Source organism: Macaca mulatta, chromosome 18 (assembly GCF_049350105.2).
Source record: "Macaca mulatta isolate MMU2019108-1 chromosome 18, T2T-MMU8v2.0, whole genome shotgun sequence".
NCBI classification, from domain to species: Eukaryota; Metazoa; Chordata; class Mammalia; order Primates; family Cercopithecidae; genus Macaca; species Macaca mulatta.
Window position 1 is genome coordinate 65,004,143 of NC_133423.1, and position 21,133 is coordinate 65,025,275.

General features: G+C 36.8%; 1 long non-coding RNA gene across 4 annotated transcripts in view; it reads right to left on the reverse strand.

Moving 5' to 3' along the window:
- Window positions 1-3,301: 3,301 nt before the first annotated feature.
- LOC114673708 (uncharacterized) overlaps window positions 3,302-21,133 on the reverse strand; it is a 68,225-nt gene continuing 50,393 nt past the window's right edge. The window contains exons 2-6 of one of the 4 annotated variants that reach the window (XR_013408302.1): window positions 19,974-20,135; window positions 15,772-16,100; window positions 14,869-15,099; window positions 3,939-4,142; window positions 3,302-3,569 (exon numbers count right to left, since the gene is read on the reverse strand). This is a non-coding gene — a long non-coding RNA (uncharacterized LOC114673708). Of the gene's footprint in view, window positions 3,570-3,938; window positions 4,143-10,973; window positions 11,367-14,868; window positions 16,101-19,973; window positions 20,136-21,133 lie in introns of those variants that run through there. The other 3 variants (XR_013408300.1, XR_013408301.1, XR_003724503.2) reach the window with 3 other exon arrangements.

Consider the following 21,133-nt stretch of genomic DNA (forward strand, 5'->3'; position numbering starts at 1 on the left):
TTTAATCCACCATGATAGTGAAGAATCATCATTAGCGTTTAGGCAAACAATCAGTTTTTGCTTACTGTTAGAATGGTTTAAAACTGCTTATGGTAAGGATAGTTCAATTTTATCCATTTTGTTGGTATGTTGCGAAGAGCTAAGAAAATTGTTTTGTTCTACTCCTCAGGCTATGTCCTCTGCCCGTGGTTTGAAGTAAGACTTCCTCCTCTGGCATTGTTAGAAATTATATTCAGAATAGGGGACAAACTACTCGGGCTCTCTTTCTATGTCAGGGGTTTACCATCTGAAAAAGCAGCATTGAAATGATTTAATGGGCTCTCATTTTTCCCAACAGTCAGCCCTCTACAAAGTCAGGATTCATTCCTTCTTTGGGGGTTTGCATGGCTTTTGGCCGTGGATCTGGCTCCTAGGAACTTGTCCAACGTGATTCGTGGTGTTTAGTTATGCAGCTCTCATAATTGGGTGATTCCTTTCTCCAGATGCACATGTAACTCCCATTAGTGTCACTGAGGCTAAAGCTCATATTTCAAGGGAATCTGAAATTTGACAAGGGTGAAAGGACTTTTTAGTTTTTCCTGCTTTGATTTAGGCCTTGTCTGGTGATTTTGATACCTCTGATGGTTTTTCTTTTCTTCCAATTTGTTAATATGTTACAGAAAATTAACTGTCTGGAAAACAAAGCAAGCAGGAGTTTCTCTCTCTCTCTCTCTCTCTCTCTCTCTCTCTCTCTCTCTCCCCTCCCCCCTTTGTCTGCCTCTCTCTCCTTCTCTCCCTCCCTCTCTCTTTCTCTTTCTCCCTCTCTGTTAGAGCATTGATTTTTTTTGTTAATTTCTTTCTTATTGTTCTTTAGGTCAGCATCTTCACTATTTCTTAGTTCTGTTCCTCATTCAGACTCTCACTCCTAGAGAAAATATTTCTATGATTTACAGTTTATTCTGTCCAATTTATTTTTAAATGACTCAATTCTGTCTTTTGATATAACACAAAGTTCTTAACTTAAACCTTTAGAGAGGCAATCTATTTTATTTAGTGTATATTAGCCTCAAAACTATCAGGTAAAGGTTCAAAAAAAGTTAGTCTCAATGTCATAAAAATTTTATCTGGACTCAAAAATTAAACTGTAATTTTGACATCATTAGGTTCTCATACCTTGTGAAATCACAACTTTCAATTTAAAACAGTCAAACATATAAATTCTCTACTTTTCCAAGCCTCTTAGCTTTTAACTAAAGACATGAAAGTCACTGGAGCCCGGCTTCTTAACCCAACTTCTATGGAATCTATATGACTTCATGGATAAACTTCAGAGGATTTGGAGAATTTCATAAAATTGTTCATTTTTGTTTTTGTGAATTTTTCCAGGGAGAAGATTCAAACCTTTCAAATGAATTCATAACCTTAAAAAATCTATTAACCATCCATTAGAAATGCATTCCAACTTTCTTAGGAAGATAGCCTCAATTCTAATTTTCCTGAAAAGTGAATGACACCTAAAGAAAGTGATGAATTTTAAAAGTTCTCTCCATCCTACCTCATGCTTTTGCCTCCTGGTGAGCTACCTCTATACCCTTTAACAGAGACCCAGCAATTACCACTTCCCTCAACTATTAGTTCATGGTTAATAGGATTCATTGGAATGTCTCCTCATGTCAAGATACCAAGACTGTAACCCCTTGTTCTTGTCTGCCAAATGATTAGAGGTTCAGCAAATTCATCGAGGCATGGCCTCGATGACCTATAACAAGGCAATCAAAGTTCACTCAATTCAGTTCACTCTGAGATGCCTTATTATAGTTTCATTATTATGCATTTAGGCAAAATAGGGTTATTTAAATACAACTTGTGCTGTGGGTGAACACAAAATTTATATAGTGAAACTAAATACTATGAATTATAGTTTTCCTTATTTTCCAAAAACTCATTACACCCATATCTCTGTCAGTTACGATCTGGTAATTTAAATTTGGGGGTCCACACTGATGGTCAGTAACAGTTCATTAGACAGCCTGACTAGGCTAGTGACTCAAGACACTGCTGATTTTCTAGGTTTTCATATGTTTCATTTGCTCTGTTATTTGTGTTTCAGAAAATTGGCAGACTCTTTGCAATTCACTTGTTATTTAATTAATCCCTTATGAAGTCAGTTTCTCTTATGAATTCTCTGAATTCTCTCTCCTTCATACTTTCCACACTTTTTTTCTTGCTCTCTACAAACTGGCTATTGTTTCCTCTAATATTTGTTCTCTGCTTCTGGACCCCAGGCCTTCAGGGCTCTCAGTTGTTGGCTCTCTTTGTTTGTGTCCTTCCCAATGAACCACTGACTTCATACTTTTGAGGCTGTTATCATTCACTAGGTATTACTCACTGTAGTTCATGATTTTCCATTTTGTTGGTAACTGCTGATTGGTTCTTCCTGGTAGGATAAGCTATTTCTGTATTTCTTGCTTCTTTTAAGCACTCTGAGATCTGCAGAGCTATTATATCCTTCGAAGATATCTACCACACCTTCCAGTTCCTGTTTGTATGCGTTTGTGTATGTTTAGTCAATTCAACAGACACTAATGTGTTAGGTATTGTGCAAGCTTCAAAACATAGAAACTTATGTGTGTGATATAGTTTGAATCTGTGTCCCCACCCAAATCTCATGTAGAATTGTAATCACCAGTGTTGGAGGAGGGGCCTGGTAGGAGGTGACTGAATCATGGGGGTGGATTTCTCCCCTTGCTGTTCTCGTGATAGTGAGTGAGTTCTCACGAGATCTGGTTGTTTAAAAATGTGTAGTACTTCTCCTTTTACTCTCTTCCTCCTCCTTTAGCCCTGTAAGAAGTGCCTGCTTCCCTTTCCACCATAATTGAAAGTTTCCTGAGGCCTCCCCAGCCATGCTTCCTGTACAGCCTGCAGAACCATGAGCCAACTAAACCTCCTTTCTTTATAAATTACCCAGTCCCATTCTCAGATATTTCTATATAGCAGTGCAAGAATGGACTAATACAATGTGTCGTGGTTCCTGCCCTCAAAAGGGCTTACCATTTAACTGGAGAATAACTTTGCCCTTAACCTTTTACTGAACAAGGCATTTAGATTACATTTGCACCTTCCAGCACTAGTTAATCACTTTATTTTTTTTTCAGAGTTTTGACACTGTTTATGTTTAGTATGCCACCTGAAATACCACCCATTATGCTTGCGATGGACGAACTTTCTTTTTTCTTCTGTGTTGCATTTTTTTTTTTTTTTTTTTTTTTGAGGCAGAGTCTCGCTCTGTCGCCCAGGCTGGAGTGCAGTGGCGCGATCTCGGCTGTGTTGCATTTTTATAGCTACAACTCTGGACACCTGTTTTCATTCCTGTTGTTTCCTCAGGGACTTATTCTTCCTGGCTTTCTTATTTTGTCAGAGTCCTGCAAGGCATTCTTCAACCTTTTTTACCTTTTCGCCATTTCTTCCATCAAAGACACCAGCTTGCATTTATAGCATGTGACATTGATGAGAGCCTCAGAGAGAAAAACAAGCGTAGAGCTGCGACTGCCTGTTACTGCCGTCATTCTGTTCCCCTGTGCTCATCCCTCCTGGGAAAAAAGGAGAGACACGGTTCTTTGTAACTCCCACAGAAATTTTTCCTATAAATGTTTGAAGCAAACTGCCTTTTGGCAGTGTCTGTTTATCTCTGGGCACCTGGGACCACTCTCTTGAAATCAGTCTGGACACTAGCTTCTATTTCTTCCCATTGAGGCTTTATTATTCTGCTAAAATGATAGCCCAAATTACTAATTTATATCCTAGGTGTCTGTCTTCTTCAGATACCAAATAGACAAGGAGCTTTTGCTCAAATGTTCGAGAAACATTTATTCACCTACTGAATTAGAGTTCTCTAAAGGGACAGAACTAATGGGAAAGATGAATTTATGAAGGTGAATTTATTAGGAGAATTAACTCACACACAATCACAAGGTGAAGTCCCACAATAGGGCATCTGCAAGCTGAGAAGCCAGGAAGATAGTCTGGGTCCCAAAACCTCAAAAGTAGAGAAGCCGATAGTGCAGCCTTCAGTCTGTGGCCAAAGTCCCAAGAGCCCCTGGCAAATCACTGGGGTAAGTCCAAGAGTCCAACAGCTGAAGAACTTGGAGTCTGATGTTTGAGGGCTGGAAGCATTGAGAATGGGAGAAAGATGGAGGCCAGAAGACTCAGTCAGTCTAGTCCTTCCACATTCTTCTGCCTGCTTTTATCCTAGCCATGCTGGGATAATGAGAAGTATTTATCCTTGTTGTCACAAGGGTTAAATAAACTATAGGATGGAATGCAAAGCACTTGGCTTAAAATATAGTAGATGTTCAATAAAATATTTGTTGAATGAACACATGAACAAATGTCATGAACGATAGCCTGGGGAGCCTATAACATATGGCAGTGTTTTGGGTATCACCATAATAGGGGTTTGAATCACAGCTCTCCCATTTACTACGTTTGTGATCACAGGTGAACAACTTTTCTGCTCTTCAAATTCCTTCTCTATGAAGTGGCACAATAAAACTTACTCCACAGGTATGTCAGAAGAATAGATAGAATGAGATAATGTGCATAAATCAGTTGTAATGCATAGAATACAAGGAGTATTCAACAAATGATGGTTTTGATATCATGTAGATTTTCCTAAGATTTTAAAATGTTTAAAGTGGTAAAATCTTTCAACTGGAAAACCAGGAACTCATTGTCTGTCTTCCATTGCAACAGTTCTCCAGAATATACGAGGCTAAAAGATAGTCGTGTATGTAGAATTCACAGTATTTTCAAAGGAAATTGGTTATTTTTAGGATTCACTTTTCATAATACCCCAACATCTAGTACATTTCATCTTACCTTAATATTCATTTACCCTATGGAATTTGTTTGCATTATATATGATGCTCATAATCTTGGTTAGATTTTCAAAAGTAGACATAAATTTTTGAGGAGTTAGTCTCACTTTTTCCAAACATTATAAATTCCCAAACTTATATATGGCCTTCTTCTGGGCATTTCATATTTTCCTTTCAATTTGGATTCCCTAGATTGGTATTTATACCAGAGGTGCTACTTTCCATTTAAATTATTTCTGTAAGCACTAGAACTCCATCATGTAAATCTATTATATTTCACCAACATTTCAGATCTCTCGTGTGAGCTCCATGGGTAGAAGGTGCTGTGTTATTTAATGATAAAACCCTAGACCCAGAACAATGCCAGACACGTCATAGATGGCTAAAAATATGTTTGTCGAATTAAAGAATGAACGTATTTACAGAAAAGGAATATGCTCTTATTTTTTTAGCTCTTTGCAATTATATAATACATATTTATGAACTATAGAGGTTTTCTTATACTTTTATTAAGCATTTCTAATAAGTCTTTACTAAATAATTTGCATATGTAGTTAAGTTATTTAAATAACAATAGTCTGGACCATTGCTTTTCCTTAGCTACCTCTTTTTCTGTTTCCTGTTATCTGCTTGTCTAGAGCATTCAAGGGTTTGCATAGCTTTTTTACTAAAATATAAAGAATTTCATTAGGAAACAAATCATTAGAATGTAATCCATTAATTTTTTGAGTTGTATTACTAGCGATATAATAAAATGAATTTGTACTTTTAGTAGAGGAACTCTATTCCTATTAATGTCCTCACCATTAGAAGAGCACAGCGTTTGTTAGAAAATCCCATTCGAAAATAACGGGTAATATTAGTGAAGATTTAAAAATGTATTTTATTGATGTGGTGGTTCATTTTATATCCCCACTTGACTGGATGCCCAGATAGTTGGTAAAATATTATGCATTATTTCTGGTTATGTCTGAGGATATTTCTGGAAGGGATTAGTATTTGAATCACCATACTGAATAAAGAAAATTCACCATTTACTGGTACAGGTGGACATCATATAATCTGCTGAGGACCCGTATAGAACAAAATCCAACCTTTAGAAAAATGGTTTTCTCTCTCTCTGTCTTCTTGAACCGGGACATCCATCCTCTCCTGCCATGGGACATTGAAGTTCCACCCACCATATCTATCAAAGCAGAATCTCGGGAAGGGAGATGGGTAAAGGGAGCTGTGGAATCAGTGTTATCATTTGTTTTCATTTGAAAGCTGAAATTCAATGTACTTTATAATTTTCACATATAGCAAAGTGCACTGATCTTTAGTGTGTAACTAGGTGAGTGCTGACAAATGTTTACAAATGGTTTTTCTATTTTGTGTAGCCAGTCATTTTAGTTGTAGCTGTTTTTTCCCTAACCTGTGGATTACATTTTTATATTTTCTTTATAGTGTCTTTTGATACACAGATTTTTTGAATGCTAAAGAAGTGCAATTTATCTTGTTATTTTTCCTTTTATGGTTAGAGACTTTTGTGCCTTATCTAAAAATCTTTGTTTACCTCAAGGTTGCAAGGATATTCTACATTTTGTGCCAGAAACTTGCCATTTTAGCTTTAGGATGGAGATATGAGATTCTTCTAAAACCTTTTCTAATGTCAAGGGTGGGCAAACTACCGCATGCCAATGAAGTCTACCCCATCACCTTTTTTTAAAAAATAAAGTTTTATTGAAACTGTTTTACTCAGGTAGTTACATAATGGCAGCTTTTGCCCTATAATGGCAGAGTTCAATGGTTGTAATAACAGAGATCATACAGGTAAAAATATTTACTTTGCCAACCTTGCAGAAAAAGTTTGCCAACCCCTGGTATATGAGATGAGAAGGAGATCAACTTTACTTATTCATACATTTACTTTTCCACAGAAGTATTTCATAACCATTTATAGAAAAGGCTGTATTTTCTTCACTGGATTAATTGCTCTGAAACATTTGCTGAAAATCAGCTGGGTCTATGTCTGTACTCCACTTTGTTCTATTAATCTATTTGCCCTTACACACTGTACTTCAATTTATAGTACTTCTTGATACTAAGTAGTATAAATACTCCAATTTAGATGACCTTTTTCAAGATCGTATTGGCTATTTGAATCTTTGTTATTCCATGTAAAAATTTAGAATCAGATTTAGAATTCCTTTGAAGTTGGAACTCTGTGAGTTTATAGATTGCTTTGGAGACAATGTACATCTGAACAATATTGTGTTTATCCATCAATGCGCATGATATATCACTGCATGTATTTAGGAAGCATTAAATATTTTACTATTTAGTGGTAAAATATTTAGCTGTACATATTTCATAGATGGCCTTTATCAAATTGACAAATTTACCTCCAATCTTAATTTCACTATCTTTTCAGGAATAAATATTGAATTTTGTTCAATGCTTTTCCTGTATCCATTGAAGTGATTATAAAACATTTTTTCCTTTTTCGGTTAACACAATGAATTATATTGGTTCACATTCAAATTAACAAACTAGTTTTGCATTCCTATGAAAAAGTTTAAATATAAACTGTTTTAGATATTTTAGGGTCCACTTATGAATATTTTGTTAATAATTTTTGGGTAACATTGGTCTGAGGAGTTTTGAGTAATATTGGGATCATGAGTAATACTGGTCTGTAATTATGATGACCTCATAAAATAAGTTGGGAAGTGCTCCCTCCCTCCATCTCTGTTTTCTGAAAGCTTCTTTGTACATTAGTATTATTTCTGCCCTAAATGGTTGAAAGAATTCACCAGTAGAATCATTAAGGCCTGTAGTTTAGTTAAGGCCTTCAGCAATCCCCAGCTGCCTTCTCTGTCTTCCATCCTCAGCCCAGTGGCTCAGAGAGGCACCTGCCTTCTACTCACATTCCATTTTCCTGTACTTAGATTGGGAAAGTACTGCCAGGCAAAACCTGGGGCAAAATGATTCATATCTCTTAAATTTTCATCCTCTCTAATATCACAGTCCTCTGACTCTGATTGTCTAATATATGAAAACAATTGCCTGGTATTTTGTTCAATTTTATACTTACTTACAACTCACTTAGGGTAAGTTCAATACCAGTTGTTGAATTATGGCCAGAAATAGAAGCTCTTTTTTTGTTAGACTCCTCAGGTGATTTGGAATGTGTAGCTAAGATACAGAACCACCGTGTTACAGCTCCTAAATGGTGGAGAGGCGAGGCTACTAACACACTTGTCAACTGGGAACTCCCAGATTGGAGACCAGGGCAGGAACAAAGATTACCAGAGAGGAGCTTCCAATAGAACAGTACCCAGTTTTTCCTTCCTAGAAGTCTTTTTTCAGAAGATAAGTTCCTGAGACAGCATAGTACAGTGCATAGTATTTCAGAGTAAATAGCTTAAATTTTAATTCCAGCACAGTCAATAGCTATTGGATGCACATCGTTTAGCTTATTTTTCTTCATGCACAGAGAATTGGACATAGAATGCTTACGTTTTCTTCTATCATCTAGAGTCTGAGAACCACAAATATGATGCTATCTAATGATTTCTACAATCATGTGACACATATGAAGGCATTACAAATCAGCTATCATGAAAAGGAAAAAAAGCCTCATGAAATGGACTCATGCCTTTAAAAAAAGAGATTAAGTGTGAGTTAAATGGGTCTGTAAGAGGCTGCAGAAGTTTTAATATATTGTCAAGAACTCTTTGCTAAAGTTCAAGGTTTCTCAAAGCAGGACACATGCTGAATCCCAAGTAATTGAGATGATCTGATATTTTAAAGGCCTATTTTCTGCTCTCAAATCTGCTGTATTGTTAAGAGGACCAGTGAATCCATTTTTATTTGATTATAGCCAAGTGAAACCACGGGCAATGAAGAAAAGGGGCATGCACAAAATGACTATTAAACTTTAAAAAACTAATTATTTTGAAAGTGTGCACAGGAGAAGACTTAGACTTTGCCTGCATGCATATACTCACATGCTTTTTTACCAAGTGTGCATGTTAAAATAATCAACTTTTTTTTTCTTCCAATTTCTGTTTCTCAAGTCACATACGGGCCCCTCTCAGAAGCATTAGAACTGGTTCTTGGGCTGAATTTTCTGAGAGGTATAATTTATTTCCAAGGAGAGAATAGCCTAGAAACTCTCGCTAGGTAGAATTTTTGGTGCATGTTGAACTGTAAAACTACAGCATATTTGTCCCTTAAGGCAAGACTGATGACAAGACTAAAACTCTAACAGATAGTTTAAGCTGGGGTTCTGTGCATCCTTGTCTCTTAAATGTCCTGATTTCCAGCCTCCCTCTTACAATAGTATAAATAACAGACTTCCCATCTTCTTCAGTCCTGCTTAGACTCTGATTTTGCTTTTGCTCATATTGTGTTTCCTACATCAGTAAGAAACTCATTCAGAACGATCCAGACAAATTCAGTTGGGTTTTCGTGGCTTTCAAGAATAAAAGCAAGACAACGCAAAAGGAAATATTTATGGAAATTCATTGTGAGACCCATCCCCGGCAGTCTGGAGAAAGAGCACTTTGTGTATAAGTAGGGTGAAGGGGTCTAAATGTGGCGTAACCTTGGTAAACTCACACACTTTTAAAAAAAGGCATAGGTGTTAGGGTTAATGACAATTTCACATCAATATCTGGCAGCACGCTATTTACAATAATGACATATTATAAGAACCTGTATTTTAATTATAAGAAATAAAAATTGATGACAGCAACAAGTAGAAGCAAATTATGCTCTAATGATTTTCTAATAAAGTAATTTGCTCATAGATCACAGGGAATACAAGCAAAAACCTGTTAATTTTGAGCCCAAGTAATTATTTTTTAGCCTTTAAATATTAAGCAACTTGTATGAGGCTTCTCAAGGAGTACAGACCAATGGTTTCTTTCCCAGCAAGTTTTTGGGGAAGGTGAAAGGGTCAAAGGCAGAACTTCAGAGATAATTAAACGCACTTAAAATGCAGATGTTTACCTGGAAGGGACAGGTTAAGTTTGTTTTTACCCTGTGCCTAAACCAGTTTTTTTACCTGAGGCCTATGTGATAAATTAAGAGACCTGTGCAGATTCCTAAAATCCCAGTATTTAAACAAGAAGAAGGGAGCACACGGCAGAATCTGTAGAACTTTCACAAAATCTACCCCACCCCATCCTCAACTATAAGCTAATTTAGTCCCAGAGATGGTAAATAGGATTAAGTCTAACAATACATATAGAAGTGCTTTGGCAATTACAGAGTAGTATATAAATAGAAGTTATTAAGACACTTTTGACTGGAAAAGAGAAACTCTTTTTCATACTTAATTACATTTCCCTCTGTATTTCTAAAAGTAAGCCATCTTGCAATTTTATATTAAGAAATAGTGAATGATTGTATTTGCATACAGGCAGTCGCATAGAAATTATGTTCCTATTCAGTGGACCTCCAATCAAGCAAAACAAATGGACAAATTAAAAACACTAGGGATGAACGTTGTGGCAGTGGAGCCCTTGGCACATGTTTTTCTTCATTATTTTTCTTTGCCTTACGTGGGGCTGCTTCTAGAGTTTATTTTCAAAGGTAAAAAAAAAAAGTGATAAAGGAAGCAAAGCTAACAAGGCAGATGGCTTGTCAAATTAGAAACAGGAAGCTTTTCCAAAAACAGAATAAAGAATGTGGAGACTATGAGAGCTAAATGTTCATTGTGGGCCTGTGGTGCAGTGCCTTCAGATGTAAAAATATGGCATCACCATAGTTCAGTCTTTAATTGTTCTGCCTACTTAGTGGGTGGGAGTGTTCGTTGTACATCTTCCTCCTATACTCTTAAGGAATTCTGGGCTTTTGCTCATAGTATCTCTCTGATTTTTCTGGAAGATGAACTCTTTAGCAGGTGAACACAGCTTACACGCTAACTCACAGCTATGCCAAGGGCATGAGGCGGGCCCAGCTCTGTAGAGCATTGCTGCAAGACAATGGAAAATGGATCTGGGTTCGAAAATCACCAATTTGTACACCAAATGTATTTCTATGGGAAAATTAACTAACTTCTTTTAGGATCAGTTTTCTAATCAGTAAAAAATAATAAAGACAATAAAACTACCAAGTTAAGTTTTATTCAGAATTGAACATTATCAGGATTTGTTACTTACATACCATTTAATAGCTACCTCTATTGAGTCCTACATGCCTCACCTTCCATTAAGTACCTTGTATGTATTTCTCATTTAGTACCCCCAGACAACCCTATCCCATAGGAAATATTATCTCTTTTCAAAACAGAAGCACTGGAGCTCTGCGAAGTTCATGCTTAGGTTCTTATAGCTAAAAAGTACAAGAGTCAGTGGGAGGGGCTTGTGTGATTCAGAGCCTGCTTGCTAATTACTATAGTATATAGCTAGTCCAAGGCCATAGGAAAGAAAAACTCATTTTTGTATCTTCAGTGCATGTGTGATGGAGAAATAAAAAAGTTGTCTCCATGGTCTTCTGCAATGCTAAAATTGTTGACACCTAGAAAAGAAAAATGATGATTCCTTTAAGCAACAGGAGATAAAGGAATAAAAGAAAAGAAAAAGATTAAATGAAAGAACATCTTGGCTACTCTTATGACCTAAATGTTTGTATCAATCCAAAATTCAGTTGAAATTCTAATTCCTATTATGATGGTATTGGAAGGTAAGGCCTTTGGAAGATAATTTGGTCATGAGGGTGGAACCTCATGAATGGTATTGGGGCCCTTATAAGAAGGAGCAAGAGAGAAATGATCTCCCTTCGCCATATGAGGATACAAGACCATCGTCTTTAAACTAGAAAGAGAGCCCTCACCAGAAACTGGATCTGCTGATGCCTTGATCTTAGACTTTCCAGCCTCCAGAACTGTGAAAAATAAATGTTGTTTAAGCCACCCAGTCTATGGCATTCTGTTTGAGCAGTCCAGATTGACTAAGAATGACTAAATGTTCTAAGATGAGGGAAAATGTCCCTTAATTTATCAATCTTGCATTTTAACCAGGACCAGTCTTTAAATAGATATCAGAATTATAAAATATACTAGATGTTTACAAGAACTAAAAAAAAAAGGTGCAAATTTTGCCTTTTAATATCTGAAATTGTAGACACTGGTGCTTCTAGAGAAAGTTTTTTATTCTGACTGAGAAGGATAAACTACCTGAAGAATGACTAGAGATGAAAGATGATGTTAGATGAGTATCTGTTCTCTTCAGTAACTTTTCCCTCTCTTTCACCTCCTTATCCACAGCACCCTGGGGTGAAGGATAAGCAAGAAGCTGACAGCATTGCCAAGTTTGGGAACATGGAGTCAGATTTTCTTTCCATTGTATTCATCATCTGATGCTATTTCCTTTTTACTATCTCCCTTTTTGGGAATCTCTGGCTTTCACCTCTTCTATCTTTCTCCTCTCTTTGATGTTGTTTTTCTGCCAGCCCTTTGAGTACCATCTTCTTTTTTCTATTTCCCTTTCTCTGTTATCCTTTAGTGTATTCTTTCTCTATACAGAAGTCATTAAAAACATAGTCTTCATCTCAAGAAACTGTTTCAAGAATGAAATATAACTCTATATTTGTTAGTTCTTGCCCTTTGAGAATCAGATATCAAGAATTAAACATGCAAATGACCTATTATGGAAGATACCAGGCAGAGAAAATGGAGAGGGAGACTGGGGAGACCTGGAAAGTCATTAGACCGCGGTGGTGGAGGTCTCATCCTGAGAGGAGAGACGGAGTTGAGGATGCTCCGGGTGGAAGCCCCTAGCCTGCAGTGTAGTTCTAAGCCAAGTTCAGTAGGGGGAGGTCTTGAGCCACAGTCACTCACCAAAGGAGTTCTATATGTATCAGGAATGAGCCTGGTTTAGTATCCCTGATGCGATCAGGCACTGGCTGGGTGCAGCTGGTAGAAGCCATAGCCTCAGTCAGAATGTGGAGATAAACTTCAGAATACAGAAGTGAAAGCCTTCAGAAAATTATGCTCTGTGATTTGTAAAGTACATTCTCATGGCCACCATACTCTTCTTAGAGATAAAGTCTGAGAGTGTGCGTGTGTGTGTGGTGTGTGTGTGTGTAAAATATCCCTCCATTTTATTGATGTAGACCTTACTTTTTGAAAAAAGGATTTGAAACATGTAAATAAAATACCTCTGTGGGCTATTTGCCAAATTAGAGACCTGCTCTGAGAATTGCTATCAGATCCACTTTTGCTGAGGTGGTAAAAGTTAAACATATTTTCAGCAGGAAAATAGTTATTTAACAAGCTGTGATGAGACATTTGTGCATATTTCAATAAATGTCAGCAGCCATCACTGCTGCTCTTATATTGTCATATAAAAAGACATTTATCTGATTGACAAATTTCTTTTAAAATATGTATTAGTACAATTACCTGAGGAGCCAGAAAACACAATAGTTGGTAAAAGTTGTCTATTATGTGAATGTTGGTCTTATATAGCTTTAAAAAATCAACTAAGAGAAAAAAGCAAAAACGGAGAAATATGTTTAGTCTTATGAATTTTGAACTAGTCCAGTTAGGATTAAATGTAAAATTTAATAGCTGTTACCAGATATAAAACTTGACTAAAATAAATGTATTCGATATGTTATACCTTCTAAAGACATTAGGTAAATGGACATAAAGGGTCATGATAATCAGGAAGCCAGAATTATATGTTCCAATCGTCATCCACTATTGAATAATGCTATATCTTGTCATATGTTCAATGGAGGTAGCATATTTAGCAAGAATGTAATGAAGAATACAGCAAAATACAGAAAGAAGAGGGGAAAACTGAGGAGTAGACTAGTTTAAAGATACTATCACAGGCAGGTGCAGTGGCTCACACCTGTAATCCCGGCACTTTGGGAGGCTGAGGCAGGCGGATCACCTGAGGTCAGGAGTTCAAAACCAGCCTGGCTAACATGGCAAAACCCCATCTCTACTAAAATATATGAAAACTAGTTGGGCATGGTTGCGGGTGCCTGTAATCCCAGCTACTCAGGAGGCTGAGGCAGGGAAAATTGTCTGGACCCGGAAGGCGGAGGTTGCAGTGAGCCAAGATCACGCCACTACACTCCAGCCTGGGCAACAAAGCAAGGCTCTGTCTCAAAAAGAAAAAGAAAAAGAAAAAGATACTGTTACAATATTGATTTCTAGATAATTTTGATTGATTTTTGATGACATCCCAGGCTTTGGCCCTTCTGAGCTCCCAATCACATGATGTTCTCAGTATGATTTCATGATTTTGTCCATGCACACCTGATATTTCAGTAAAAAACAAGCAGAAGTAGAGATCGTTAATGAGAAGGAAGGAATGGACTTTAGGCGGAATGTAGTAAGGATTGAGATGTGGTTTTCTGCCATATTTGGAGACAATAAGACAGGACAGGCAAGGCTGTATAATTAGTAAAAGCAACGGTGATATTGAACTTTTGAGATTGATAAGCTCCATTAGAGTTCTCAAGAGAACACAACCAATAGGGTACATGTGTGGGGGGTGCGTGTGTGTGTGTGTGTGTGTGTGTGTGTGTGTGTGTGTGTGTATGTACACATACATATATATATAGAAAGTGTGTGTGTGTTTGTGTGTGTGTGTTTGTGTGTGTGTACACACAGATGCTCTTTGACTTATGATGGGGTAATATCCTGATAAACCCATCATAAGACAAAAATGCATTTAATACAGCTAGCTTAACAAACATATCTTAGCCTAGCCTACCTTAAATGTGCTCAAAACACTTCCATTAGCCTGAAGTTGGGCAAAACTAGCACAAAGCGTATCATATAAGAAAGTGTTGAATATCTTATATAATGTATTGAATACTGTACTGAAAGTGAAAAACAGAATGGTTCTATGTATATTCAAAGCATAGTTTCTACTGAATTTGTATGTCTTTTGTATCACTGTAAAGTCCAAAAAATCATAAGTCAAATCATTGTAAGTCAGGGATCATCTTTGTGTACAGGAGGGTGTATAAAAATATTTATTATAAACAATTGGCTCACATTATTATGGAGGCCAGCAAGTCCGGAATCTGCAGGGTATAGGCTGACAGGCTGGAGACTCAGGAGAGCTGATGCTGATGTTCGAGTTCAAGTCTGAGGCCATCTGCTATGGAATCAGGAATTGCTGATGTTGCCGATGAAGGCTGAAGGCAGTCTGCTGAATTCTCTCTTGCTCAAGGGAAGCTGATCTTTTTGTTTGATTCAGGCCTTTGGCTGATTGGATGAGGCCCACTACATTAAAGAGGATTTTCTGCTTTACTCAAAGTCCATCACCTTAAACGTTAATCTCATCCAGAAACATCCCACAGAAACACCCAGAATAGTGTTTGATCTTGTCAAATATCTGGGCAACCCATGGCCTAGCCATGTCAACACATATAAAATTAGCCATTATACAAGCCTTCCAGGTTTCCCAGCTCTGGCAGCAGGAATAATTAACTAGGTGATTTACGGCACACTCTGATTCTATGTAACAGTGAAAATAGGTCACAGAAGTTCAAGTACCTCTTAAAAAGCTTTTGGAGACATATGCTCTTTTCTTAAACTTAACTTCTCAACTTGCTGAAATTTAAAGGGCATTTTTCTGTTGGCCTTTCTATTATGGAATATTTTTATTGAGGTGTAGCATACATGCAGTACATTACACAAATCTTAGGTGATAACTGAATATTTGTATTCATGTAACCACCATCTAAAGCAATGTATAGATCATTTTAAACACTCTAGAAGACTTCTGCATTTCTCTTTTCAGTTCATATACCCCAGAGAAAAACACAACTCTGATTTCTATCACTGAAGATTAGTTTTGCTTTTTCCTGAATGTAATAGAAATCATACAAAGTTTTCTCTATTAATGTCTGGCTTCCTTCATGTTGTCTGAAACTACAACAGAACTGTGATTACCTCCATGTGTGATATAACAGGTTAGCTTGTCATCGTTTTATATACATGTGCTGACAAGAGAAAACAAAGCTCTGTGTAAGAGACACAGACTGTTTATTACTTACAGGAAAAGAGTAGACAAAGCAGCATCTCAGCAGCAGTTTCCTGTTCCCCAATCCCCACAAACTGGTGCAGTGAGAGCCAAATGCTTACCGACATATGCAGTGGGCTTGCATCACCAGGGAGGAACCCCGAATTATGAGACTTGCAACTTACATATACTGGCTGGTACACCTGTCACTCTCCTTCCCAGAGAGAAAGACCTTTACTCTACAATTTAAACGTATCATCTGGGAAAGAAGAAGAAGATAAGATTACTAACCTGTAATGTGAACAAATGTATCTGAAAATGAAAGAGACTTTATTAATTTCCATATCTCTAGGGGTTTGTATCTTTAGGGAGACACCATCTCTAGCTTCTAGGGCATGTTTGCAAAAACATCTCCTTTACTCAGAATGCCTAGATCAGGCATACATCCTGAGATATCCAAGGAAAATTGTCTCCCTCCCAACCTCAACATTTTTTCTTAAGATTAACACATGTGTTTGTATATAGCAGCCATTTATTCTTTTCTTACTGGTGCCTACTACTATCGAAGTTTATTTATTTAGAAATTAGTTGTTGAGTACCTTCCATGTGCTCAGACATGATATTTGGCACTGAGGGTACAATAACAAAAAGATTGATGTGCCTATATTTATGAATCATGGCCTCTAGTGCAAATTTTAATATGTAAGTTCCATAGGTCCCTTAGTCTATGTTTGGTGTTCAGGTAGCTCATGATTCTTTCAAAATTCCATGTAAAATTTTGTGCCATGTTATATACATTCTTCTGGAGACAGGAGTGATTGCTTTTATCAAATATATAAAGATGTCTATAACTCGAAACACTAGGAAGTGCCGATATGATAATTCCATCTCAGAGAGATCTCAACAGACTTTCTTTAGTCTTGCTTCTTCCACCTTTTTCCAGACCCCAAGTGTGATGATTAATTTTATGTGTCAACCTGACTGAGCTAAGGGATGCCTAGAGAGATTGTAAGACATTATTTCTAAATGTGTTTATGCAAAGAGATTAGCATTTGAATCATAGCCTGAGTCAAGAAGATCCAGCCTCATCGATGTGTGCAGGCATCATCCAATCCATTGAGGAGCTGAGCATAAAGAGGAGGAAGGGTGAATTCTCTCCCTCTCTTCTTGAACTTCAATATCTGTCTTCTTCCATCCTTGGACATGGGAGCTCCTAGTTCTGGGGCATTCAGAGACTGGGACTTATACCAGCAGTTCCCCCACCTCCTTCTTAGGCTTTCAGAGTGGGATTGAATTGCATCACCAGCTTTCTGGTTTTCTAGCTTGCAGACAGCAGATGCTGGGATTTCTCCTCCCCCACAATTTCTGTGAGCTAATTCCCTATCTATCTATCTATCTATCTATCTATCTATCTACCTACCTACCTACCTACCTACCTACCTATATCTTATTGGTTCTGTGTCTCTGGAAACCCCTGAGTAATACACCAAGCCTATAGTTTCCTTTCATTGTCCCTATTGTCTACCTTCTCTCCTGAGCAGTAGAATTTCCCAAGAAAATATGAAAAGAATGATTGAAAAAGGAGGTGGGTAAGAGTGGTCACTAAACAATATGCCAGATGAATAATTTCACAATTTTTCTGACTCCTTTTTATGATTCTTTCCCTTGGACTCTGTTGCTAGGAAAATCTGGCTTCTTTTTAGTGTCTTGGTTAAGAAACACTAATACAAACACTCAAGACTAATAAACAGTAATAAAAAAACACTCGAGGCCCACATAAGCACTGTAATGTTGCCAAGATTTCATCCAGAAAAAAACCCTATTGTCACAAAATGCTCAGAACTGCCCTCCTTAGCAGGACACATTTACAACAAATCTTCCTAAACTCAATACTCACCTGCCTGTGTTCAATTTCTTCTCACCTAGCATTAAAAATAAATTTAACAAATTGACTCTCTTCGTCACTTGAATTTTTGCCTTTTTGGAATATTTGCATTTTAACAGGGGTATGCATGAAAAATAAGTCTTTGCTTGAGGGAATGTATTACTAATGTTAAAATGTTAGACATTTGTTATAGTCTAGTTGAAGAGGGATTTAAAGATGAGTGAGTTTTTCTGTCACGCTGTCACATAGCAGTACTCAAATCATATTCTGTCACTGTCTCCTTATGTAGGCCTTTATAAAATCCTCTTTCCTTGTTGTAAATGTTGCTTTTGGGAACAAAATGGCTGCATAGTCACAATATGATATAGTAGAAAGAGCACCCAAGTAGACCTCAAAGAACTGGCCCAAATCATGGATCTGCCAATCAGTCTGCCATGACATTGCTCATGTCAATTAATCTCCTAGAGATCCAGTCTGATTATGGGTAATACTGAGATAATTATGCTTGTGATAAAACTTTATTAACTGAAATGTGTTTTGCAAACAGGTATTGTCAATGCCACCATTATACCATAATCGCCCCCCATGACCTTATCTGGACTTTATCTACTAGTGATAAAGACAATTCTTAAAAGCTTAGAATTACAATGCTTTCAAAATAAAAATATCAAAATGTGGTCCCATTGGACTTTGGGTAATAGTTGAAAGGTTGAAGGAAAGAGGGGAGAAAAAGAAGAGTTGAGGACAAGAGATTCTGCTGACTTGTCAATGTGCCACAGTTATTTTCCCTGGAAGAAATGTTATAGTTACAGGCACCTCTGCAGTGTAGATCTCATAAATATAAAGTTTGGTGCTGCTATAAATCAAGAGCATGTTGCATACCAATTTAGAGATCACTTCAAGTGTCTCTTCATTAGTCAATGGGATGAGAAAGATCAACCATTCAGTCACCAAGATATATGAAGTGACTTAATAGTGCTGGTCTTCTAGGCACGTTGGTTATAGCAACTTGGCGGAATGATGAGTGTGTTTCACACTGTAATCTATATGCTAATAAATTTGAGAGTGTTACAAGAAAGCAAACACATTCACTGCTTTTAGAAAGCAGGACACAATATTTCATGGACAGCATTAACATTGAACAATTCATGAGCTGTTGGAACCCCATTGTTTCACAATTTATAATAACACCTGTTAAAAGGTGGAAAACAATAGAGAAAAGTAATTAATCATATTCTTTGGCTTAGAATATTGCCAGTTAGGTCAATTGCTGTTGTAGTCACATCTTTGTCTAGAAGAACTGCGGTTTTAACTTACTTCATAGCTTTTCAGCTAAGAATTTTTCTCAGTGAAAAATGTCTCCTATATTTCTAGATGAGAATGAAAATAGTATCATGTCAGCTACTCTTAGAAAGACAGAACAAATACAGAATCCAAAAGTGGCATACTTAATGGAAGGAATTGGAAAGACAATATTCTCACACTTGCAAAGACAAGAGACATAGGGATAGGGAAGAACATAACTAACTTGTTCCTTTCTTTTCCCTCCCATTTCTACCACATCATGTCCAATTTGGAAAAAAAAGAAAAAGAGATGTGCCATTTTTATACTTAATACTCCATCATATATAAGCAGCAAACAATTAGAGAACATAATAAATGCCTTTTGGTATGCTGAGGAACAAAAATGGAAGTATAGAGTTCAGTGTTTTCAAAAACACTAAACTATAACTTCATGTTTTCTTGGCATGATCACATCAGTTTTTGGCTCCAAAGGTGATCTAGTTTATTATTCCTCCAACTTAACATTCTTACAGTTAGGTTTGAAATTCTGACATGTCAACATCACAAGGACAGATGAAGTATTTGTTGAATAATACAAAGGCCAACAGAAGACCAAGACCATCAGTGATATACTACTTTGAAAAGAACTAGAACCTGAATATGCTCTTACATATGACCCAAGAGATGTTCTCCTGAGATATATGAAAAGTTCTAGCTGGTGGGCTTCATAACCCTCCCTTCATACCTGCAACCCACAAAGTTGATTTATAGAGTTTTAAGTAATGTTGATAACACACTTTATTTTTTTCTTGGCCTCTCAGAGATAAGTCTTGTAAGAGAAGAAGTAGAAAGTATCGTGGCTCATATAATAGTTTACTAAAATTCCAAAAGAATGCAATAGCACTGTTCTATTCTGTAAATGTTAATTGCATTTTGTTTGTGGGGGAATTGGGAAAGACTCACCTGGGATTCAAATTGAGCTTCCTCTTCTAACCTCTACTACTGTGCATAAAACTTGAGGAGTCAGAGACCATGTTCACCAGCCCAGAAGATATACGTACACTTAGGATTTTTGAGGTATGTTGTCATCAGGTCAGGTTTGTGAGTGTCCTTGGTTGGGAGAACCTAGTTTGTAGGTTTATAAAATGTATAGAACAAGTTCCGTTTTAGTATTCGGAGGTTTCCTTTGAGCCCAACATTTTATGGGGTGCTATTTCCAAAAAAATTAATATTTAATGTAATTTAAAACATTATTTACTTCTTGTAATATTATTCAGATAAATAACTTCTAGAGCATTTTTTCTAATTTCTGATCCTCTCTTCTGTAAGTCATATATATAGAAACATAGAAATGTAAAAATTTCATAGACCCTCTGAAACTTATTCTTGGTTCAACAGATCCATGGTCCCCAAGTTAAAAACCATCGTCCTGGAAAAACTGGAGTTGTATCTGCTTAAATATATTAGTGTCATTTCCTAGGTAGTGCAGGGACTTGGTGAGCACTTCTTAAAATCTTTTGAAGAAAATGGCAGATAGAATATTTTCTATTCTCTGCCCTAACATCACATTCACTGTACCACTCAGAGACCCAATAAGGTCGAAAGTTGTCACTTTGAACATTCTTGCCTTTCATGGCTTGACTACAAGGAAGAAGAGTCAGAAGAGTAAAGTTCCTATTTCAGCATTTCATGAATCTGATCATTCCATGACCTCAGAAAGTTACATTACGGTCTTCTCCCTTGTATTTTGTTTGTGACACTGGGTTAGCTAATAAAGGGGACTTAATGAACTTTAAATGGTTTTGTAAAAGAGAGACAAATACTTTGTTTGCTCTTTTTAAATTTTTATTCAACCCTCCCTCCCTCTTTTCTTGGCACACAAAAGCTTGTTGGACTTTATGAAAATTCTATAACTCAGTAATGAAACACTTTGCTAATGAGAGGCAAATAAATGCTTAGCAATTCCACTAAAACAAATAGAATCACATGAGTTTTATAACATGGTTTTAGCTTCAGATACCACATCAAAATTCATCTGCCTGCCCAACCTCAGCTGTCATAATTTTACTTCCCTTGTAACTTTGTCATTGAATTAGTCTAGTTTTAAATCAAATGAAAAACAA